Source organism: Bos taurus, chromosome 28 (genome assembly GCF_002263795.3).
Source record: "Bos taurus isolate L1 Dominette 01449 registration number 42190680 breed Hereford chromosome 28, ARS-UCD2.0, whole genome shotgun sequence".
NCBI lineage: Eukaryota > Metazoa > Chordata > Mammalia > Artiodactyla > Bovidae > Bos > Bos taurus.
Window position 1 is genome coordinate 37,534,205 of NC_037355.1, and position 25,551 is coordinate 37,559,755.

The 25,551-nt window shown below is 39.2% G+C and overlaps 1 protein-coding gene and 1 non-coding gene across 7 annotated transcripts in view; both read left to right on the plus strand.

The window, feature by feature from the left end:
• NRG3 (neuregulin 3) overlaps nt 1–25,551 on the plus strand; it is a 1,237,517-nt gene that overhangs the window by 637,974 nt on the left and 573,992 nt on the right. The window lies entirely within an intron of this gene.
• On the plus strand, nt 6,044–6,115 carry TRNAC-GCA (transfer RNA cysteine (anticodon GCA)). The gene has a single exon. It is a non-coding gene; the product is annotated as a tRNA-Cys (tRNA).

Consider the following 25,551-nt stretch of genomic DNA (forward strand, 5'->3'; position numbering starts at 1 on the left):
CTTTATTTTCTCTGGCTAATAGTTTAACTTCAAAAACTTGGCAACTGTGAGTCCAGTGTTTCTGTCCCACTGTCAAGAGCTGAAGGGCAGCCGTGCCTGGGTGCCGAGCTGAAAAGCAGTCAGTAGTCCCAGCTCAGCTGTATCTGCAGCAGATGTTAAACAGTGCTATGGAAGAAAATAGGATCAAGGACCCTCCTGAGACTCAAGCCCAGAACCTGGGAGAGAGGCTAGAGGACCATTCCGGAGTGAGTAAAAGTCACTCAGTCATGTCTGACTCTTTGCAACCACATGGACCATACAGTCCATGGAATTCTCCAGGCCAGAATACTGGAGTGGATAGGCTTTTCCTTCTTGGATCTTCCCAACCCAGAGATCAAACCCAGGTCTCCCATAATGCAGGTGGATTGTTTTCCAGCTGAGCCACAAGGGAAGCCCAGTCAGAAATGGGGTTAGGCAGCACTGAAATCACTTGAATCCTGTGTTAAATGTAACCTCTGTGTGCCATTCATTAGTCATGAGGACAGGGCCTTCATATTAATATTGCTGAGCCCCTATCAATACCTTTAAATGTACACAATCATTTCCTCCTCAAAGAGAAGTTGTATAGATTAGTTGATATAGAGCATGTGACATAGAGCCATGCGTTCTGTAAGAACTCAGGAACATGACTTGCTTCTGAATCCATACAGCCTGAGGGGCTTCTGTAAGGGCTGATCCTGTCCACCAAAATATACCTCATCTACTCAGAATGGTTGCCCAGGCCCATATATCCCCACTTAGACTGAGGTCACAACCTGCCTGACTTCATTGGCCCTACCCACTATTCCTTTCCCTTGACCTGCCTTGTTCTTGCCTTCACTGCTAGGCACCTGCCTCTGGCATATCTGTTTGATGAATGATCCAAGCCCTTTAGCCTCTGTCTAGTCCTCCTCTTCTCCCACTTCTGTCTCTCCTGTTTGGTACAACAACCCTGACTACCTTTGGAATAACATTCTTTTCAGCTCAAATACCACCCCTTAGATCATGGACTAAGAGATAGAGCCCTCCAGCTCTTCTTCCCTGAAGAAGGTATGCATCATGAGAAGCACTTGGGTGTGGGGGAAGAGGAGCCATGAAGCTATTTCCAGGTTCCTTTCTTTGAACCTTTGATAGGTTCTGTTGGGAAGAAGTCAGTGTCAACATCTACCTTCTAATGGAAGTGGACTCCTCTGATTGTGACCAGCTAGACAAAGGGCTAAATGAGATAGAGAATTACCGGACAAGGCACACCAGGCCCTAGAAATAAACTAAAAGGAAACAGGTAGGCAGTGAAGGCTAGGAAGCTGGAAGAAGTTGGATGATGAATGGTAATCCAGCAGGCAGGTGGGGTCAGTGGATCCCAGACCTGGAAACCAAGAGATGGCGTTAAGGAACAGGCAGAGTCTCAAGGTGGCAGACAGGAGTGTCCTTGTGGAAAGAGTTGTCAGGGTCTTGAAGAAAAGCTCCTCAAGAGACCCAGGGAGGACCACGGTGTGGCCTCCTGGAAGGAGTTGAGACTTTAGCACAATGTTGATGTATCAGTTTAGGCACAGAACTTAGAGCCATTTAACAGAGCAACCCATGCTATGAGGAGGTGGGACAGGAAGGGGAAAAGAGTGTGATGCTGGGGTGTGGATTCTACACCGTGACTTGGAGCATTTGACCACAGAGGAAGCCCAGATAGAGATGTATCTTTCAAGAGCTCCAGGGACATGCAAACTGGCAAGCCCACAGATTGACTATGCAGAGCCTTCGAAACTTATCAAAGACGGGGACCGTTGTCCCATTTGTGTTTGCTTCCCAGAGGACACAACCAAGTGAGATGGCGTGTGAAGGAGCTCTATAAGCATACAAGTGCTGCACTTTATTGTTAAGTTTACTCACTAATTGTAGGACTGCTGGTATTTTTTTGAGCTCATCATGATGCTCACTAAATGTTAGCTATTCAAATATTTGCAATTACTATTATAGCAGGAGAAACTCTGAGATAATTTATGTTTATGCATGTCCTCTTTTTCTCACTTGAGAAGGTCACAGGCTCTGGGCTTCCTGACCTACAAGATGCCTTTGTTCCTAATTTTATCTTCTCCAAGCTACCAAATCTGTGATGAAGATTTTTGAGGCAGAGTTCCTCTGAGGGAATCAAGTAGAAATAGGAGATGCTTTCCCTTGATCCAAAAGTAATTTGCAATCCTGGGAGGTGGAAGGAGGATTGTGGGGCCTAAGGAAGAGGTGTACCCAGGAATCATCCCAGGAAGGTGGCTTGCCTTCAGAGGGGGAAGCCTGTGCACCTGCAGCAGAGGCCCCCAGGTCCCAGACTCTCTGATCTAAAGGAAACAGGAGGTCAGGGCAGCAGAACACACATTAGTGACCCACATGACTCATAACTCTCATATGCCACTAGAGAGCCCTGGCCCTTCCACTGTTATGGGGCTCAGTGTATGTTGAGGGAAGAATTTATCCTTCATTGTGAGTATGTTTGATTTTATTTTTTTTCCTCCTTGGCAGAGAAGGATAACTGGAGTTAAATTTAACTAGATTTCAAGCAAACAAGTATCAATAATATGATCTTTCTGTGAATATATGTGTGTGTCTTGAATATCATATTTTTTTATTTATTTTTAATATTTATTTATTTATTTATTTTGGATCCACATTATTTATTTATTTATTTATTTTACTTTATAATATTGTCTTGGTTTTGCCGTACATTGACTTGAATCTGCCATGGGTGTACATGTGTTCCCCATCCTGAACCCCCCTCCCACCTCCCTCCCCATCCCATCCCTCTAGGTCACATTTTTTAAAATTAAAAAAAAAAATTAATGTTTTAATTTTGTATGGGGGTATAGCCAATTAACCATGTTGTGATAGTTTCAGGTGAATAGCAAAGGGATTCAACCATACGTACATATGTATCTGTTCTCCCCACAGAAACTTCCCTCCCATCCAGGCTGCCACATAACACTGAGCAGAGTTCTATGTGCTATACAGTAGGTCCCTTTTATTATTTAATTTAATTTATTTTATTTAATTTTTTAACTTTACAATATTGTATTGGTTTTGCCATATATCCACATGAATCTGCCACAGGTATACACGTGTTCCCCATCCTGAACCCTCCTCCCTCCCCCCTCCCCTTACCATCCCTCTGGTTCTTCCCAGTGCACCAGCCCCAAGCATCCAGTATCATGCCTCGAACTTGGACTGGCGACTCATTTCATATATGATATTATACATGTTATAATTGTTCTGTGACCACATGGAGCTTCCCTAGTGGTTCAGAGGGTAAAGAATCCAGCTGCCAATGCAGGAGAGTCAGATTCAATCCCTGGGTGGGGTAGATCCTCTGGAGGAGGGCATGGCAACCCACTCCAGTATTCTTGCCTGGAGAATTCCATGGACAGCTGGGGTCTGGCCAGCTACAGTCTGTGGGGCCACAAAGAGTTGGATACGACTGAGCAACTAATAACACTGTGACCACATAACTCCTAAGGAAAATGGTGAACGTTTTCACAGTAGCTACTGTATGCTGCTCCTGGTTTCAATATATGACTAAGGCAATCACATTTAATCCTCAGAATAATCTATGAAGTATTAGAATCCCCTTTGTATAGATAAGAAAACTGAACTAAATAATGGTCACGTGGCCTCGCACCAGAATCTGTGGCTAGTATCAGAACCAAGATTCAAGCCTCAGCTATGTGATTCTAAGGGCAGCCTCCCTCCACCAGACTGCCCTGGAGAGACGTGACAGTGCTCATCTCTTATGAAGGAAAGGCTGATGGCTGTGGCAGCAGGTTTAATAACTGAGCTGAGATATAAAATAGTTCTCATGAATGTACATGTCTGACTTTCAGAGAGAGGATGGCTAAGCGACTGAGTTATTGAGGTTACCTTTTAGAAACCTTCAGTGTGACCTAGACTTGCTTCACTTTGAAAAACAGTTATTATCCTCTCCCTCCTTTTTTAATCTCCACATTGGGAAGGGAATTTCTATGGATATGTTGGCATTGTCCAACAGAAGACAAGTGACACAAAAAGACCTGACAGATATCTCCTAGGCAGAGAATTATGTGAGAAGGGTGCTGAATTATAGCCAAGAATAGAATGACTTCAGGCACTGCAGCTACTGGGAAATGCTTTGCGGAATATCGGATGGAGCTTTAGATTTATTGCATCTAATTGAATCTTCAGCAAGCCTGGAAGAAGTAGCTATTCTGATCACTATTGTTCTGGTGGAACTGCAAGGGCATGGGGAAGGGTGAGGGAGAGATGAATAGATAGATGGTGGATGGAGAAATAGATAGGCAGGTAGGTAGGTAGGTAGATAATACCCATGTATTAAAATCAATGCCAATGTGATGATGAGAGAGAAGAACAAACAAGGCTCCTAACTTCTTCCTATAACTAAGATTTCTTATAGATAAGGAAGAGAAGCTCTAGGTCATTGAGTCTGGAAGACTTCAGGATCTTTGTGAAATGAATGAACACATCTATGACTCATTACATCTATTCTTTGGTAAGTCCTGTTGAGTTCTTTTTCATTTTGCTTTTCAAAATCGGTTCTGAAGTAGAAGGAGACATGTCCCCTTGCTTTATTCCTGCCCTCCTGCCCTCTTTTGTTCCTGTCTTCATTTCTTCCAGGTTTTTCTTTTTCCTTTTATTTTCCCCTTCTTTTTGTGCTGTACACGTTAATTGAGCATCTGTGTGTACCGGGTTCTGAGATACCAGAAATACAACACTTATCAGACACAAAAAGCCTGTGTTCTATGCTGTTAAGAAACCCAGGCCCACAGAGTAGGTCAAAGAAGGATCCAAAATGTCAGATTCAGAAGCATTTAAAACAGACCTTCAAAGATGGGTAGCATTTCAAGAGGCAGATACTGTCTCTTTTGGGGGGAATGTAGGATATTCTGTGAAGAGCCTGGATGATTAAACTGATCAAGACAGAAGCTTCACGGTATGATCATTTCTAGGCCATAGTTAGAATAGGAGTGAGTGTGCAGAACAAGTAATGAGCTGGTTATGAGTGTGGAGATTGTGGTCCCTGAATGCTTAGGAGTCTTGCTGCCTTCTCTGGGCACCTGGCCTTGGCTTCCTGAATGGACAAGAGGCATGGCCAGCTCTGGCATGGGAACATATGCTCATGTATGTTGTATACATATTAGTTCAAACTGAACTAATTGAACTAAACTACTATTGACATAGTAGTTCAGATTAGAAAGTGAAAAGAAGGGAGGAAGGAGGGTTCAGGATGGGGAACACAGGTATACCTGTGGCGGATTCATTTCAATATTTGGCAAAACTAATACAATATTGTAAAGTTTAAAAATAAAATTAAATTTTAAAAAGTTAAAAGAATGTGTATCATCACTGTTACTGTTATCTCATAATTACTTTCTTGGTTATGGTTAAACAAAACAGGAGTTCTTTCCTGGTATCTTTAACTCTGCATACTAAGAAATGCAATGAATGGCAAGGTAATTGCTTTCATCCCATTCCATTTAGTCAATTTTGTAAAACTGGGCCCTGGTTCTGCCTTTTCAGGATGCTGAAGAAGAGGTTCCTAGAGACGTGTGTATATTCTGCTCTGAGCCAGCCTCCCTCTGACTTCTTTACAGACTGATTCTGAGATGTAGGCCTTAAATTCTATGGTGTAACAAGGCACAGCATAAAACAAGGCCCATGGGTTTCTGAGATTCTTTCTAAAAATTTCTCTTTCAATGTTTTTAGGATTAACTTATTAATATTTTCAGTAAAAAGATATCTTCCAATAAGATCCAAGTAGATTGGTAGAAACCTTCAAGCCTTGGAGCCAGATCAAGCTGGATGAAACTTCTAGCTTTTAGGGTTCACTTCTCATGGCCTGAACCCTAAAAGCTAGAAGTTTCATTCAGCTTGATCTGGCTCCAAAGCTTGAAGGTTTCTACCAATCTACTTGGATCTTATTGGAAGTTATCCTTTTACTGAAAATATTAATAAGCTTCTAGCTTTTAGGGTTCACTTCTCAAGGCCTGGGTCTTCCCTGGTGGCTCAGACGGTAAGGCTTCTGCCTGCAATGCAGGAGACCCAGGTTCGATTCCTGGGTTGGGAAGATCCCCTGGAGAAGGAAATGGCAATCCACTCCAGCACTCTTGCCTGGAAAATCCCATGGATGGAGGAGCCTGATAGGCTACAGTCCATGGGGTCGCAAAGAGTCGGACAGGACTGAGCAACTTCACTTTCACTTTTCTTTCTCAAGACCTGGGGAACTTAAACAAGTGGCTGAACCCCTTAAGCCTTCAATCTTCTTGTCTCACCAGAAAGTATTAAAAGGATAATATGAGATGGTATGTATAAAGCATATAGCATGTATAAAGCATGTTCAATAAAAAAGAATGGCCATTATTTAATAGTGGTCATGACAAAGACATATTGAAGAGTTCAGCAGTACTTTAAAACTAGAGGGATTTTGCGTCCCCAGGGTACGGTTTATCGGAAGCCTGTGGGCACCAGATAGTACTTTACGGAGAAAGCTCATAATTTTGTGGCAGATGCAGATGGTGCATAGAATCCAGATGGGTGGAGCTAAGCTCTTTGAGTGAGAGGGCTCAGTGACGTTTAGCTACAGTCATTATTCTACCCTTAGCCTTAGGCTCATTGGCCACCACTGCTCAGTCTCAGCTTCCACAACCTTCCTTTTCACCATAGTTATGCTTCCTGAAATTGTCTTTACTCTAGTTCCTAGAAATTATACTTATTATCTGATATGAGAGACTCTAGGCTCCCTACTTGGTTTCCCCTGCCCTGTTCAGCTTATCAGGGGCCTCTGCTTGGATAGCTGGGCCTGGCCCATTCCCCAAACTGCTGCCCACACAGTTCCTAGCCTTCCAGTGCCCTGGGTCTGCAGCTGTCTCTCTTCTGCCATGATCCCCAGACCTCTCTGTTCAGAGCCGAGAGGGCCTCCAGGCTCCTTTAGGAACCAGAACTCAACTTTCTCCTTTCCTACCTTCTGTTCAGCCTTGCTAAAATTCCTTTCTGGCATCTAGTTCGCACTGGTTACCACCCCACCTGAACTATTGAGAGAGCATGAGCATTCTGAAGGCATTTGCTAATGTTATTCCTCTGATCTCATTCAAATGGCATCTTATCTACAAAATATGTGTATATCCATACACACACACACACACCCCAAGTAAGTCTAATCTTGTCCCCTCAAAAGTTGCTAACATAATGTTGCTGCTGCTGCTAAGTCGCGTCAGTCGTGTCCGACTCTGCGCGACCCCATAGACGGCAGTCCACCAGGCACTGCCGTCCCTGGGATTCTCCAGGCAAGAACACTGGAGTGGGTTGCCATTTCCTTCTCCAATGCATGAAAATGAAAAGTAAAAGTGAAGTCGCTCAGTCGTGTCTGACTCTTCATGACCCCATGGACTGCAGCCCACCAGGCCCCTCCGTCCATGGGATTTTCCAGGCAAGAGTACTGGAGTGGGGTGCCATTGCCTTCTCCGAACATAATGTTAGGGGAAATTAAAACTGAGAGGATTTTATTAATAATTGAGTTTTGCATATTTCTTAGAATTTGGAGCCAAATTATGATGGATTGATTCAGCAAATAAATTCTGAGCACCTGCTATGTGAGCGGGTATGTACATGTCAAAAAGGGCAACCTACTTAATAAGAGTGGACTGCAGGAATAAAATCATATTTGAATTTATACACACACATATACACACACACACATATATATATTTACTAGAACAAATACAGTCTCTCATTTCCATGTAATTGTAATATTTTGCATTTTAAAATTAACCTTGGCCTAATTCTTCATATGTCTTTGGTAACTATAAAAAAGGAGTTGCTAAATATTTGAAAAATACTGGGAACACCAAAACCTGGGACTTAGAAAACAAAATATTCAACATAATTTATGATGGATATATGCCTGACACAAATAGATGCATACATAACAAGATGGATATTAAACAAAGGAGATTCTTAAAATACATTAGTTCAATGATGAAATTCACTTTCTGTGAAAAACAGATCCAGAGTACATAAGTGACAATTAACAGTCCAGTTATTTTTGTTTTAGAGGGAAGAGAGATACAGAAAGAGATTTAGACAATTTCTGCTGACTTTCAGTAAGTCTTCTTCCTTAAAGATATTGTCTTATTATAGAGGCTACTTAATACAGTATTTTCTAATGGGTTATCGGACATATCCACTTTATAGCAATTCCCCTTGGGTATCCGTGTCCAAATAACGTGCATTTCTACTTGACTAATTCAATTAGGAGGACAGCAGACACCTCAAGGGAGACATTTAACGTCTTTCTTCAGAAGGACTCCTGTGAGTGGTAATGAAAACCAAGCATGGTATCCCTTTCACTTTCTTTTCTCCCTATTATCTCAGGTAACAGGAATTAATTTACATCCAGCAATCTTTTACTTTAAACTCTACATTGAAAGACATATGTATTTAGTGCCCGTTTTTCCCCCCTTATTCTCGAAAATGCCAGAGCTGTTCCTAGAATCTCTTGAATAGGCCACATCAACAATAGGAGCAATGCTACCTTCTCTCTCTGAATAAATACCCACTTTTCACTGAGGGAAGGGATGTGGTTACAGGCATTGTAGAGAAGCGGTGCTCATTTTCCTTCTGAGCGGATGCACGGTGCCGGCTGCAATTTCCAAAAACAGTCTGCTAACATAACAATATACCAGCTACAGAATTTCCACAGGATCACTGTGGGGTTTTCTGTGCACATACCCAACTATTGGCACACAGCCCAAAGCAATGCTGTGATTGGACAGCTAGGGAAAATGGTGACGGTGCTCATGGTGCCAGACGATGGAATGTCTACACACTTAGGCTTGCTTTTCTATTGTGCTCAATTTATCAAGCTAAAATTGAGTGCCTAGTGAGAGTCCAGCACTGAGTTATATGTTGTGTGAAGGAAGCAACTTTTCTGTGCTTTTAGATGGTGACAAGAGTAATAATAAAAAATAGAAAATGAATAAATTATAAGATGAAATATAGCCATTGACATAGGGAGAAGCATCAACTGTGTTAGGTGTGGGAAAAAAATATATTTTTTCAGTACATAAGAGTCAAAAGGTAGAATGACATCAACAACATTCCTCCATAGGATTTAAAAAACAATTAGAAACTAACTAAAATAACTGTATAAGAATTCTGGAAATCAGTCAAAGATCCGCAGTAACTAGGTGAACACCCAGTCACGAAAAGGCCAAGTTTGAAATGGTGTGGAATTTTGTGGCAGTTTTATTTGCCCTTGCCTACTTCCATTCTCAGCATAATGCAGAAGCCCACTTGGGAGGAAATGGTGATTGTCTCCAGTTCCCTTCAGTGAACCAGAGAGACCAGAGAGGACTGAATTTGCAACATTATAATCTAAATAGCCTTAGAGATTGGTCTCTTTAACCTACACTGGAGTTGAGACAGCCCCTCCCCCCAAAAAAGCAGCTTGGATCTCAGGCAAGAGGAAGCACAGGAAGCAGCAGGCATGGCTCATGAAAACTGCAAAATAGTTACAGACATGTAGACTCCTGAGACAAGAAATTCCTTATTAAAGAATACAATAGACAGCTAAAGCCCCAAGAAAAAACAAGGATGGGACTCTTAATGTATTATATTTAAAAATACTTGTGTACAAATACCTAGAAAACCCCATAGAAGAACCTAAGCCTTCATACTAGGCTGATGAGTGACTTTCTTCCTCTGCATGGAGTCAGTTTGTAAAGACCAGGAAAGGTAACTGTTTTGTTGTCGTTGTTTTGTTTTAACAAGTATCTGTGTGTGTACCTAGTCACTGTAGTCATGTCTGACTCTTTGTGACCCTATGGACTATTGCCCACCCGGCTCTTCTGTCCACGGTCCATGGGATTCTGCACTCAAAATAACTTGAGGGGATTGCCATGCCCTCCTTCATTACAAATACCTACTTTTCAATAAAATATTACAAGGCTTACAAAGATGCAGGAATGTATGACACATTAAAAGGGAAAAAATAATTCTCAGCAACAGCCCCTGGAGAAACAAAGGCATTAGACTTACTAGATAAAGACTTTAAAACTACTGTCATAAATATGCTCAAAAAGCTAAAGGAAAACATAAAGAACTAAAATAAATAAGGAAAGTTATATATGAACAAAATGATGTTATCAGCAAAGACATGAATTATTTAAAAATAATCAGAAATTACAGAGGTAAAATACAATAACTGAATTGAAAAATTCACTAGAGAAATTCAATATGGGACTTAAATAGGCAGAAAAAGCATCACCAAACTTTGACAGGTCATTTAAATGGTCAAATCTGAGGAGCAAAAAAAAAAAAAGAATGAAAACAAATGAACAGAATCTAAGAGACTTACATAGCACCATCCAGAAGATTAATATATGCATTATGGGAGTTCCAGAGGAGAAGAGCGATAAAGAGTCAGCTTATATAAGAAATAATGGTTAAAAAAAAAAACAAAAACAACTTCTGAAATCTGAGGGAAGAAATGAATATACAGATACAGGAAGCTCAATGAACTTCAAGTGTGATGAATCCAAAGAGACCCAAACTGAGATCGATTATAACCAAACTGCCAAAAGTCAGAGACAAAGAGCATCTTGAACAGCAAGGAAAGGGATAACAAAGAGTACATCAAACATTTCGGGGAAAAAATCCCACAATAGTTGATTCTTTGGAAAGATCAAAATTGTCAAATCTTTAGATTGGCTAAGAAAATAAAGACTCAAATAGCTACATTTAGAATAGCATATTACTACCAATTTTATAGAATTATAAGGAATATATGAGAATACTATGAAAAACATATACATCAACAATAGAACAGGACAGAAAGCCTAGGAATAAATCCACACTCCTGTGGTCAATTAATCTACAACAATGGAGGCAAGACTACATGATGGAGAAAAGACAGTCTTTCCAAAATATGGTTCTAGGAAAACTGGACAGCTGCACATAAAACAGCGAAATTAGAGCATTCTTTAGCACTATTCACAAACATAAACTCAAGATGGATTAAAGACATAAATATAAGACTGGATATTATACAACATCTTACAGGAAAATATAGGCAAAGCACTCTTTGGCATAAATTGCAGCAGTGAATTTTTTGATTCATCTCCCAGAGTAACGGAAATATTAATAAAAACAAAAATGAGCAAATGGGACCTAATTAAACTCAAAAGCTTTTGGACAGCAAGGGAAACCATAAAAAATGTAAAAAGCAACTCACAGAAAATATTTGCAAATGATGTCACCAACAAGGACTTAATTTCCAAAATTTACAAACAGCTTATGGCAGTTCAGTATCAGAAAAGAAAAAACCCAATCAAAAGATGGCAAGAAGACCTAAATAGATATTTCTCCAAAGAAGACATACAGATGAGCAAGAGACACATGAAAAGATGCTCAATATCACTAATCATTAGAGAAATGCAAATCAAAACTACAATGAGATATCACCTCACACCAGTCAGAATGGCCATCATCAAAAAGTCTACAAACAGTAAATTTTGGACAAAAGTGTGTGGACAAAAGGGAACCTTCCTACACTGTTAGTGAGAATGTAAATTGATACAGCAACTATGGAGAACAGTATAGAGGTTCCTTAAGGAACTAAAAATAGAGCTACCATATGATCCAACAATACCATTCCTGAGCACATATCTGGAGAAAACCATAATTTGAAAGGATCCCTGTACTCCATTGGTCACTGCAGCACTATTTACAACAGCCAAGACATGGAAACAACCAAAATGTCCATTGATGAACGGATAAAGAATATGTGGTACATAAATATAATAGACTATTACTCAGATCTTAAAAAGAATGCAAGAGTGTCATTTGTAGCAACATGGGTGGATCTGGAGATGATCATACCAAGTATGTCAGAGATACAAGTATCATATCACTTATATGCAGATTCTAAAAAATGATAGAAATGAACCTATTTACAAAACAGAGACTGAATTTATGATTAATAGTGGGGAAGGAGTGGGGACAGATACATTTGGAGTTTGGGATTGACATGTACATGCTGCTGCATTTAAAATAGATAACCAAAAATGATCTACTGTATAGCACAGGGGACTCTGCTTAGCACTCTGAAATAATCTAAATGGTAAAATAACTTGAATAAATACATGTACATGTATAACTGAATCACTTTGCTGTATACCTGAAATGAACATAACCAATGTAGTTGTTAATCAACTATACTCCAATAAAAAATAAAACACTTTTTAAAAATTGCTTTCGTGAGATAATTTAGCAACACATATATGAAATAAAAGTGAAAACCAATTGAAAGATCTGTTAGGGAGCAGAGACGAGAAAGATCAAAATTGAGATGAGGGGACAGGAAAGGAGTGCATGGAATGATTTAAAAACCTTTGAGAAAGTTGAATTTAACTGCTAATTAGTTATGGGGTCCAAGACTAGTAGAGTTTACAGTGATTCTGAGGCATCTGAAACTGTATTAAGGCCAATAATTCAGTGATATAAGGAGGGATAAAGAAAGCAACTATTGGTTAAACCTAATTGCAGAATTCTCCAATCAAATTTTCTTTGGGATTTGAACAATACATTTTTTAAATGCATAATGAATCTAAAAGTGATAACACGGATTCTAAATACTTAGGAAGCTGTGTATTACCATGAACACTAAGCTCTTTAATAGAGCACAATAACCTTTATTGACTGAGTGAGAATTTAGCTGTTCAGAGATCACAGGGATGCTCCGTTTGAGATTAGACTTGTGCTCCTGAAAATTAGTTTGAGATTCTTTAGACTTATTCTATTATGTCTTTTTATATGTCATACCAGTGTAAACTTGGAAATAATTAAAAACAATAGACAAGAACCTTCTATTTAGTATTCTTTTATGTAAGGAATAATTGATTGGGGGAAGTGGATTACATTTCAGTATCCAGACAGGCTCCTTTTGTTAACTACTTTTGACTTTTTATCTGCTTTTTAAATTTCCTTGCCTGTTTAGAAAGCACAGTGCCATTCTCTTGTGTTTCTTTTTTGGTGCAAGACAATGTAGAAAGGCTCATGGCATAAAGTTGAAGGATATCCACCATCCAATTTAATATCCTTAGATAACTGACATTTTTAGAGAAATAACCTTTGAAATTCATATAAGGTTATGTGATAGGAAAAAAGCATGGAAGCTGGAGTCAAACTGACTTGGGTTTTTATACTGATGCTGGTACTTAATAGCTATGAAACATTAGGAATTGAATTAAATCATTGAGCCTTAGTTTCTTGGTCTGAAATATGGGAATAGTAATACTTCTGGCTCAGGTAAATATATATGTAACTATATATATGACTATATATATACACACACAAGCTTGACAGATAGTTAAAAAAAAAAAAAAGCTAACATCAAAAAAGCTGTTTCTGTCTTGTCCTAAAAGAGAGTTCCTAATGTTATTGAGGTTCATCTATTAGGATAAATGAAAGAAACCAGGCACAGAAGACCACATACTGACATATTGTATATTTCCGTTAATATGAAAGGTCAAGAATAGGCAAATATACAGAAACAAAAATTAGATTAGTGATTGTCTAGGACTAGGAAGCAGGGGGAAACGTGGCTGTTTAAGAATACAAGGTTGCTTTGAGGGATAAAAATATTCTACAATTAAATAGTGGTAATTGTACCACTCTAAATACACTGAAAGAAGGAAATTGAATTGTATACTTTCAAAAGATGAATTTTATATATGTTAATAATATCTTATACACTTTCAAAAGGTGAATATTATGATACGTTAATAATATCTCAGTAAAGGCATTTTGTATGCCGACATGAATATCCTAAGTAAAATAATCTGTGCCTATGGAAAAATGGGAAATTTTATCTGTGCCAGGGGGAGGTGGGAAAGGAGGCAGGATCTCTTGTAAGTCTTTCTGAGTATCTGTCCTTGAGTTGGCTTAATGATCAATTTTGTCTGTTAATTACTCCCCAAATCACAGTGGCTCATCATTTTTTTCTTATTTACGTTGCACAATGGCATCTATTCACATCTGTTTGTTTCTTCTCTGCTGTGTCTGCTCTACACAGCTCTGCTTAGCTCTGTCTACATGTCTTCTCATTCCTAAAGTAGCTGCTATAATGGGACATGCTGATTTTCCGGCCATAGGGAAAGAGAAGATGGATTCAAACCTGTTAGCTTTTTTCTTAAATTTTGTGCCAGATATGTTAACTATATAACATGGATTATCTCATTTTACAAAAAAAATATTTTTTTTAATCAAAGGATAATAGCTTTACAGAATTTTGTTGTTTTCTGTCAAACCTCAGCATGAATCAGCCATAAGTATACATATATCCCCTCCCTTTTGAACCTCCCTCCCATCTCCCTCCCCAAATCCCACTCCTCTAGGTAGATACAGAGCCCCTGTTTGAGTTTCCTGAGCCATACAGCAAATTCCTGTTGGCTATCTATTTTACATATGGTAATGCAAGTTTCCATGTTACTCTTTCCATACATCTCACCCTCTCCTCCTCTCTATTAGCTTTTAATGCTTCTCTCAGAGTATATAGCTGTTCACATGTCATTGGGCAAAGCAAGTCACATGGTCAAACCTAGTGAACATGCACTCCTTCCATGGAGTGAGGTGACTGTGAATATCTGTCATCGATAAGACAGTCTACTGTTGTTGGAAGAAGACCTGTCTAGCATCCTCACGAGAGCTTGTGAAAGTGAAAGTCACTCAGTCACATTCGACTCTTTGCAACCCCATGGACTATACTTGGATTCTCCAGGCTTATACTAGAGCCTATATTCCAGCTCTATACTAGAGCTTAACCCTCCATAATTGCCCTTCATCCCTATACTTGTCCCCCAATCCAGGTATTTATCTTGTTTCCTTTTTTTGACACTGAGATCTTTCTTTGGTTTTTATCAAGGGTAAATTTATAAATAATTTTCTTTTGCCATGAAAATCTCTTCGAAGTGTCTACTGAGATGTCTAGTTACAACCTAATGCCTTCCACTCCTTCCCCTCTTTGCCAGACTTTAAAATTACACCCAGATAGTGTCACTAATTGGAGAAGGCAATGGCACCCCACTCCAGTACTCTTGCCTGGAAAATCCCATGGGCGGAGGAGCCTGGTAGGCTGCAGTCCATGGGGTCTCTAAGAGTCGGTCGGACACGACTGAGAGACTTGACTTTCACTTTTCACGCACTGGAGAAGGAAATGGCAACCCACTCCAGTGTTCTTGCCTGGAGAATCCCAGGGACGGGGGAGCCTGGTGGGCTGCCACCTATGGGGTCACACAGAGTGGGACACGACTGAAGTGACTTAGCCGCAGCAGTAGCAGTGTCACTAATGGTTCTCTATCAAATTTAACTCTTTACATTCTGGCTTGAACGAACTCTCAGTTCATTGAAATTTCTCTTTTTAAAAATTTCAGTGGCCTTGATTGCCAAGACATTTTATTTTTTTCAGCCATTATTCATTTTGATGGTGGTGACATTTAAAATGCAGAATATCTGACTTCTAAAGTGCAGAATATCTGACCCCCCCTTGCCTAACAAATTTCACATTCTTTCCCTACACTCCTTTCCTGTTGATCTAGGTTTTCAGTTTTTACTTCTGAGCATGTGACTCCCATATTTACATGTTTATTCAGCTATCTTGGATTAAAAAAATAAGAGTCAAAAGTGATTACTATGTTTAATTAATCATATTCATTTTGCATAATAATCATATAAATCATGTTTCAATAGAATGGAAATAGAAAGTTTTTTCCTGAAGAAATGAAAAATAATCTTAGGCTTAATGATTCTACTATAAGTATCATCTTATGTGGCCACAAGTTGTTTGCAAATTTAAAGTACAACTCCAATGTGCAAATCATAGAATTCAAATAATCTTAGTTAGATGTACAGCTTAGCTTAAATATTCAGGAGCACAGTATCAAGCTGATAAAGAATCAGTATTTATGAATATATTTTGTAATATTTATTAATTAACCAGGGAAAGAAGGGAAGAAATTGGGGTAGTAATGATCAGCATCTTTTGTTACACAACCAGCCACTTTATAAAACTTTATGATTTATTTCTTTAACAAAATCATAGTGTAACTAGAATACCTTCCATTTTAAAATAAGGGAATAGACAATTTGAGAACTGAAGTAATATACATGAAGTTATTTCAGTGTAACTGGCATGTCTTCTCAGGGCTGCGTAACTTGGTGCTGTATGTGCCTGTGTGTGTTGTGCAGGGTGTATGTCTGGCATTGTAGTTGTGTCATTAGCAACTGGACTTCACATGTTAAGAAAAATCCATCGTAAAAGGAAAGTTTCAAAATAATCACCTATAGGACCAAAGCAGAAAATCTTTTAAAAGAAACAGGTTTAGGGTGACAAACTGAGAAGGTTGATTAAAGGAACAAGCATTCAGTCTCAGGGGATTCCAGGGCTGAGATGGGGCTCTTTAAAACATACCTTTCACGCTCTCTGATAGGAGCCCCTCAGCTGCAACACTTAAGCTATCAAGGTTTTTCCATTTGTAAGACCAAACCAAAAATTCAAGGCTTCAGTTCAGTTCAGTTGATCAATCGTGTTCAACTCTTTGCGACCCCATGGACTGCAGCATGCCAAGCTTCCCTGGCCATCACCAACTCCCAGAGCTTGCTCAAACTCACGTCCATCGAATCGGTGATGCCATCCAACCATCTCATCATCTGTTGTTCCCTTCTCCTCCTGCCTTCAATCTTTCCCAGCATCAGGGTCTTTTCCAATGGTAAATTCTTCACATCAGGTGGCCAAAGTATTGGAGTTTCAGCTTCAGCATCAATCCTACCAATGAATATTCAGGACTGATTTCCTTTAGGATTGATTGCTTTGATCTCCTTGCTGTCCAAGGAACTCTCAAGACTCTTCTCCAATACCACAGTTCAAAAGCATCAATTGTTTGGCACTCAGCTTTCTTTATAGTCTAGCTCTCACATCCATGCATGACCAATGGAAACAACATAGCTTTGACTAGACGGACCTTTATTGGCAAAGTAGTGTCTCTGCTTTGTAATATGCTGTCTAGACTGGTTATAGTGTTTCTTCCAAGGAGCAAGCATCTTTTAATTTCATGGCTGCAATCACCATCTTCAGTGATTTTGAAGCCCCAAAAAATAAGTCTCTCACTGTTTCCACTTTTCCCCATCTATTTGCTATGAAGTGATGGGGGCGGATACCATGATTTTAGTTTTTTAAATGTTGAGTTTTAAGCCAGCTTTTTCACTCTCTTCTTTCACTTTCAACAAGATGCTCTTCAGTTCCTCTTCACATTCTGCCATTAGGGTGGTGTCATCTGCATATCTGAGGTTATTGATATTTCTCCTGGCAATCTTGATTCCAGCTTATGCTTCATCCAGCCTGGCATTTTGCGTAATATACTCTGCATATAAGTTAAATAATCAGGGGACAGTATACAGCCTTGACATACTCCTTTGCCAATTTGGAACCAGTCCGTTATTCCATGTCCAGTTCTAATTGTTGCTTCCTGACCTGCATACAGATTTCTCGAGGCAGGTATGGTGGTCTGGTATTACCATCTCTTTCAGAATTTTCCACAGTTTTTTATGATCCACACAGTCAAAGGTTTTGGAGTATTCAATAAAGCAGAAGTAGATGTTTTGGGGAGACTCTCTTGCTTTTTTGATGATACAAAAGATGTTGGCAATTTGATCTTTGGTTCCTCTGCCTTTTCTAAACCCAGCTTGAACATCTGGAAATTCGTGGTTCACGTACTGTTGAAGCCAAGCTGGAAGGATTTTGAGCATTACTTTGCTAGTGTGTGAGATGAGTGCGATTGTGCAGTAGTTTGAACATTCTTTGGCATTGCCTTTATTTGGGATTGGAATGAAAACTGACCTTTACCAGTCCTGTAGCCACTGCTGAGTTTTCAAATTTGCTGGCAAATTAAGTGCAACACTTTGACAGCATCATCTTTTAGGACTTGATATAGCTTAGCTAGAATTCCTTGACCTGCACTAGCTTTGTTTGTAATGATGATTCCTAAGGCCCACTTGAGTTCAGACTTCAGGATGTCTGGCTTTAGGTGAGTGATCACACCATAGTGATTATCTGGGTCATGAAGATCTTTTTTGTACAGTTCTTCTGTGTAGTCCTGCCGCCTTTTCTTAATGTCTTCTTCTTCTCTTAGGTCCATACCTTTTCTGTCCTTTACTGTGCCCATCTTTGCCTGAAATGTTCCCTTTGTATCTCTAATTTTCTTGAAGAGATCTCTTGTCTTTCCCATTCTCTTGTTGTCCTCTATTTCTTTGCACTGATTACTGAGGAAGGCTTTCTTATCTCTCCTTGCTTTTTGGAACTCTGCATTCAAATGTGTATATCTTTCCTTTTCTCCTGTGCCTTTAGCTTCTCTTCTTTTCTCAGCTATTGTAAGGCCTCCTCAGACAACCATGTTGTCTTTTTGCGTTTGTTTTTCTTGGGGCTGTTCTTGATCACTGCCTCCTGTACAATTTCACAACCTCTGTCCATAATTCTTCAGGCACTCTGCCTATCACATCTAATCCCTTGAATCTATTTGTCACTTTCACTGTATAATTGTAAGGGATTTGATTTCGGTCATACCTGAATGGTCTTGTGGTTTTCCCTACTTTCTTCAGTTTAAATCTGAATTTTGCAATAAGGAGTTCATGATTTGAGCCACAGTCAGTTCCTTGTCTTGTTTTTTCTGTTAGAGCTTCCCTATACATATGTATATATATATATTTGACCAAACCAATGATTAAAGGCTTGGTTAAGGCTCTGTCCAAGCTGTCAGAAGAGTACACTGTGACACTGTATTCTGAGCAGTCCACAATGACGGTCCCTTTGCAGATGAGCAAAGCTTGGCTAGTCTGCCCTTCTCTCCACACAGTGTCCGCTGCCAGTTTTAGTACAAGTAACCTGCTTGTTTCTTGAGATGGCTGTGGTATTTAGGAGAAATTCTTTGGTTGTTGTTAATATGATTTAGCTGTGCTTTAGCATCTGGGCTACCCTTCTTATTTATAGTCTTTATTAGATGTCAGTTCTTGGCTCTTGAACCCAGGATCTCAGTGAGTGGAAGCAAAGCGTCCTCTTTACTTCTGTCTTTCCACAAGACACAACTTCATTGATGCCACATCCCTCCACTTCTAATAGACTGTAGGCCTCCTTGTGTGTGTTAGTTGCTTAGTCATATCTCACCCTTTGCAACCCCATGGGCTGTAGGTAGCCTGCCAGGCTCCTCCATCCATGGGATTTTCCATGCAAGAATATTGGAGTGGGTTGCCATTTCCTGCTCCAGCGGATCTTCCCAACCCAGGGAACGAACCCAGGTCTCCCACGTTGTAGGCAGGCACTTTACCATCTGAGCCACCAGGGAAGGCCATGCTTCCTTATACTATGCCTGATATTAGGAAGTATTGGAGTTTCACAATTATGAACCTGGACTCTGTTTGCGATTATGAGCTTGGACTGTTTTGTCAGAAAGACTAGAACTGACCCTCTGTTTAATCACGATGGCCTTATCTCTCTTTCTGGTAAACAGTACTCCACTTCATCAGGTTGTTATATTTATTATCATTAGGACTCTGTGCAAGTCTTTGTACATTTTTCCCCAAAGAAGCTATCTTCCTGTATTTACTAGCATCAGTTATATTTTTGCCTTAGGCAGTCTCCTGACTTGGCTCTAGAATAGACTTTTTTTATCTCTTTTTCATTTCTCACTTCCAATTCTACCAGTTTTACTCCCAAATTTTGTACTCCTTAATGTTTCTTCTCCTTAATTGTTGCTGTTTTTTGTTTTTTGTTTTTTTGTCTGTGCTCTTAGTGGTAATTTATCTGTGCTCTTAACCAACATATATGTATATATATATGTGTATATATATATATATATATATATAAAACATGCCCTCCCTGGAATACTGTGATGAGTAAAATGCATCACAGATTTAAAATGTTCTTTATAAACTCTTAAGTGCTATTTGGTTAAATGAAAGACAACCTTATTTTACAAGATATTATAGATTTAAATGATTGAAAACATTCACTTCCAGAAATACTGTGTACTCATCTTTATTTTCCTCTTGGCCTATACTGCTAAAGTTCTTTTTTTCCTATGGAAATGAAAAAACTATTTACCACAGATGAATGGAAATGCTCTGAAAAGATTAGTCATTCAATATTGATTATTTCTCTATCAGGATCTAATTAATATTGGCGTCATCCCTAATTGGTTGCTGTGTTCTGTTGTTTGCTGAAACGGGTATCACAGTTTCCACTCTTGGCAGTACATTTGCTGTTCAGTTTCTATACTTTCATCCCTAAAGTCTTTGATGTGATTACTCTGAGGGGAAGCACTCAAAACCACAACAAAAATGGATAAATAAAGTTTAGGCATCCCTTCAATCCAATGGTTTCCTCTCCATTTCTAAAGTAAAAAAATAGAAATAGGAAATATTTAGAGATTGTATGGAAAGAATCAGGAATATCCTGTTGACAAAGAATCCGTATGCAAAATTCTGCAAAAGGATTGGGCAAATGTAAGTATATAGTACCTGTGGTTCTTAAATTATTATTTTTGATTGTCACTGAGCCTTTATGAGCATTAATCTTGCTTAGTAGGAGGGTAGTCACACTGAGCCCAGCCTTGCCATCCTGGGCCAGCATTCCTGTTCCTCAATAGACTGTTACCAGGACTGATCCTATAGTAGTTCTGAATTTTCTGTGTATGTTTTTAGTTCTAACTATGTCCCAGTAATCGCTATCCCTGTTTTCCCATCTATTAACATTTAGCTGAAATTATGAGGATTTTGCAGCTTTAGCATCAAGAGTTTGGAGGCCCAGGTTTCTAGTCCTGGTACTAACCTTCAAGCTGAGGAACTTGGAAGAAATGTGGTACAGGGAAATCTCTTGTTCAGAGTTTTACACACTGTGGTCCTCAGGCAGCCCCCGTGGCACCAGGGAGTTTGGCAGCAGCACAAGTTCCAAGACCCTTCTGAGACCTGCTGAGTCAGAGCCTCGGGGGTAAGGTCAATCCATTCATGTTTTAATGAAGCCTCTCAGTGATTCAGAGAAGCACACGCTTAGTGCCTAGACACTGAGATTTTGTTAACCTTCCTGAGGATGCAAGCATGGGAGAAAATGGATAATGAGTAGGGAACCACAGTACAAAATGAGGCACCCATGGTATTAGGACTGGAGGGCAAGTGTGAGACAGTCATAAATCAAGAGTCCAGGTTACCTAAAATAAGGCCTGGAAGGAGAAGACCTTGCTGTAAAAAAAAAAAAAAAAAAAGGCATCAACTTCATTATCCAGCACAGGTCCTAACCGCTGCAGATGTGCAATGATTTTTTTTTTTAAATGAATTAATGAGTAACTTCAGATAAATTTCAGATATCAAAACTTCTGTCTTGGAAGGGCAGGGCAGAAGGGCTCTGACACACAAAAAGAAAGCAAGTTGATATGATGGATTTCTAGGAATATATTCACAACCTATCTGGGGGTTTAGAACTTAGGACAGAGACCAGCATGGACTTGACTCAAAACTTGGACTTCACAGTTGAAAGAGATTAACAGGAAGATGTGCTTCCATTGAAACAGAAATTATGAGCTTATCGAGTCAGGTCATAGCAGGCAGGACAGTGGTGAGTGGATCTCCTAGATAAACGACATCTCTTTGCTCTGCCCCATAAAGGATGCAGTGACTTCTGACTCCAGGCTCTCAAGGCAGATTACTGATTAGCTGTCTCAGACTCCTTGGACCTTTGTAAACTGGAGCCAACAACATCTGATCTCAAGTGAGAATCTTTGTTCTTAAAAGTGATGGTGACGATGTAAAGAAAGGGATACCAGGAATAGATGATTCTCTCTCTCTTTTTTGGCTGTGCTGCATGGCATGAGTCATCTTAGTTCCCCAACCAGGGATCAAACCCATGTTCCCTCTGGCGGAACAGGGAGTTTTAACCACAGGACCACCAGGCAAGTCCCAGATTGTTCTGTTTTTAATGTAGCTGGCTTCCGAGAAAACTACAAGGCAGCTAAAGCTTTTTACAAAAAATCAGGTTCCATTCCCTTTTTAAGAGGTTTCCTTCCATGTAACTAATAGACATTTCCTAGAATCTTGAGTTGCAATGTGTGGACAACACTTATCCCTCAAGGTCAGTTTATGACAAATCATCTCTAACTACCCCAGTACCTAAACATTATGGTAGTTTTGAGTATATTGTGCACAGCTCTCAATTTGCCTGTTAGTGTTTAGGCAGAAGCAGTGCCCAGGAATTTAGAGACAGGACCAAATCCTACCTTTTTTCTCTTATGAGTATTTCTAAGAAAAAATTTAAAAATACTATCTGCATTAGATTTTAATTTGCTTTTCATACCTTAAGACCATCTGTAAATGTAATTACACTGTAAATTTCCAACATCTAGCATGTAGTAAATTTTTTTTCTTGTATTTCAATCCATTAGCATAAATGTTAGTCATTTATAATGGCTTTATGGTCAACAAAATGCAATGTAGTGATTTCAAAGGGTTACATGCTTGCTGGTTTCCACCTGGATTGACACTTTGGATCTTGAATATGGTTTGGATGTTGAGTACATGGTTCACCTGCTGTTTTTTTCCCACTTTTAAAAGCAGATTTCAGAGTCAATCTGATATGTTTCAGACTCCAGGCACTGCCCTGGCTTTTTCTTTGGCTTTGTGCCCTTGGGCAAGTTGTTTAATTTCCTTGAGGCTTAGTTTTGTTATGTGTAAAATGAGAGTTATAATAGCTCTATCTCAGGGTTGTTTTAAAGATTAAATAAGGTGATGTACATAAAGAATTTAGCCCAATGTGTAGCACATGTCAACACTTAGTAACTATTAACTTTTATTGTAATTACTCCTACCACTATTTTTAAAATTATTGCTATTTATGATTATTATTATAGTTACCATTATTATGTTCAAGTTCTTGCATTAATATCCCTTAAATTTGCCACCTTTGGTGTTTCTACTGCATGCTGACTCCCGGGTTTTCCCTTGGTCTGATTTTCCTTGCTTCTGAATGTTGACTTACAATATATTCACAACTTAAAGTTTAGAGTTATGTTTTATTCTGTGGGAATTTTTAGGACTTTAAGCCCAGGAGACAGCATCTCAAGTGACCCTGAAAGAACTTCTCCGAGAAGGTGAGGGGAGGAACCAGGTTATACAGAATTTTTGCAACAAAGGGCAGGTAGCCTGAACATCAAAAGATTGTTAATTAAAGAAAATAAAATATCCATCCCAAGATAAGGACATAGGGGCTTTTCTATGTATGTGCTAAGTCTCTTCAATTGTGTCTGGCTTTTTGCAACTCTTTGGATCATGGGCCTCCAAGCTTCTCTATCCAAGGGATTCTCCAGGCAAGAATACTGGAGTGGGTTGCCGTTTCCTTCTCCCGGAGATCTTCCCCACCCAGGGATTGAACACGCACCTCTTAGGTCACCTGCATTGGCAGACATATTCTTTTACCATCATGCCACCTGGAAGCCTATGTATGGAAAGACGCAAGACTTTGGACTCACTGAAATCATTCCTTTGACATCACCTCAGCTAGCGGAGGTCAGTAACCTGTGTTTTTGCCTCCTGAGCTTCCTTGGTACTCACTGTAGGGAGTGGCTGCAGTCTGGTGGCTTCTTAGATGACAGATATTCTTTCCTTCCTGAGTTCCCTCAGGGCTCACTCCTCACCTTCTGTGGTGACGGCAATTGCTGATGACTGTTATGTCTTTTGTGTACTGATATGCCAGGAAAACATTTCATTTCTCACAATAAAAGCAGTTCTTGCTCTAGAACATCCAGAACCACATTTGTCAATGATTTCCTTGTGATGTTTCCTTATGTCAAGCCAGATTTTAATATGAAGATCTTGCCATGAGACCTCTGTTCCTGGTAGAAATATTCTGTTGGTCTGACAAAGAGTTTGATTAGAGGACTTTTTAGGTACTTCCAGATTTTGGGGTTCTCAGACTCTCAACCCTCTAAGGAGTGTGGCAATATCTTGTCTGGGGTTTTGTGTCCAGGTGTGATTCATGTGACTCTTCCAGTTTTTCCTAGAATACCTCCTGCTAAAGACTTCAACTTCATTTAGTTGTACTCATCTAAAAAAAAAAAAAAAAGAAAGAAAATCATGTCAGTTTACTTATGTATAAAATGAGAATGATACCCTTGAAAGGATATGCTGCAGTACAAATAAGATAATGTGGTTATAGCGTCTTTCACAATTCATCTTTTGTCCTGTATCTAACAAGCATAGGCAGGCCATCTCTTGGGTGCTCTTGTGGTACTTGTCTTATAAGACCCCAGTGTTGCACCTAGAAGAACTCGACTCTGCAGCATCCCCGTGTATAACCCTATACTGTCCAAATGGCCCCAAAGCCTCCATCACCTTAGTTGAATCCAAAGATAGCCTAATATTTAGATAAACATGAAAAAGAATACATCCTAAATGAATTGCCTGTTTGTAATTTATAAAACACCCTTATACAAATTGATAACGATGTATGTTTGAATAATTCAAGAAACAGGATGTCAATAGCTTTTAGCATTAGGTACCAAGAGAGCTTGTGCTTTTGAATATTAATTTCACTAATTTGAGATATTAGCCCATTTAGTATGGCAAGCACATATGCACAGTGTAGTAGGATTCTTGAAGGGTAATCTAATCAGCAACAGGGGCAGCTAGCATTTCTTTAAAATGTAACAATTATCCTAAAGTCTCATAAGGAATATTCTTCAGCTGAGGAAGAACAAGATACCCCAAGTAAAATGTAAATAAGCATAAAGTGCTTTAGTGGGAGTACTTCTGGGAAGAATCAGTACTAGTATGCTTTATTGATTTTGTTTGTTGATTTATGCTTTATTGATTGTTTTTTAATTTTCTTCCCATTTGTTCTTATAGTCTGAGTCTTTTCTTAAAAATAATTTTATAAGTTGGTATAAAACCTAAGATTTTTATACTGTAAGTATGTAAATAAACTTAAAGTGAACATGTCAGAAAGTTGATTTGTGGATTTAGAGTTTTCAATGACTAATTTATAACCAATTGGATAGAGTGTGTGTGTCTAAAACATCCCTTCCATCATTGATTTGTTTTCGTTTTCAAAATTAACATAGGGAGTGCTATCATTATTCCCTTCTTACGGATGAATAAATGGAGGATCAGTAACTTTCCCAAAGTCACACTGCAGCTAATGCGTAGAGCTTGTGTGTAAAGTCAGACCTCTGACATCACAAGCCCACGTTCTGTGTACTACCAGCTGAATCAACTTTGCAACCCTTATGAGAGAGATTTATTCATGTTAAAAATAGTTATATGGTGTTTACATGTCAGACTTTGGAATCCAAGTTAAGCATGTCAAAAGACCATTACTGATTTCAGAGTTCATGGAGTTCCTCATTTAGGCTTCATACTCAGGTGTGATTATTTGAAAATGGGCACAACTACAACTTTTAGAAACCATTTATTCCA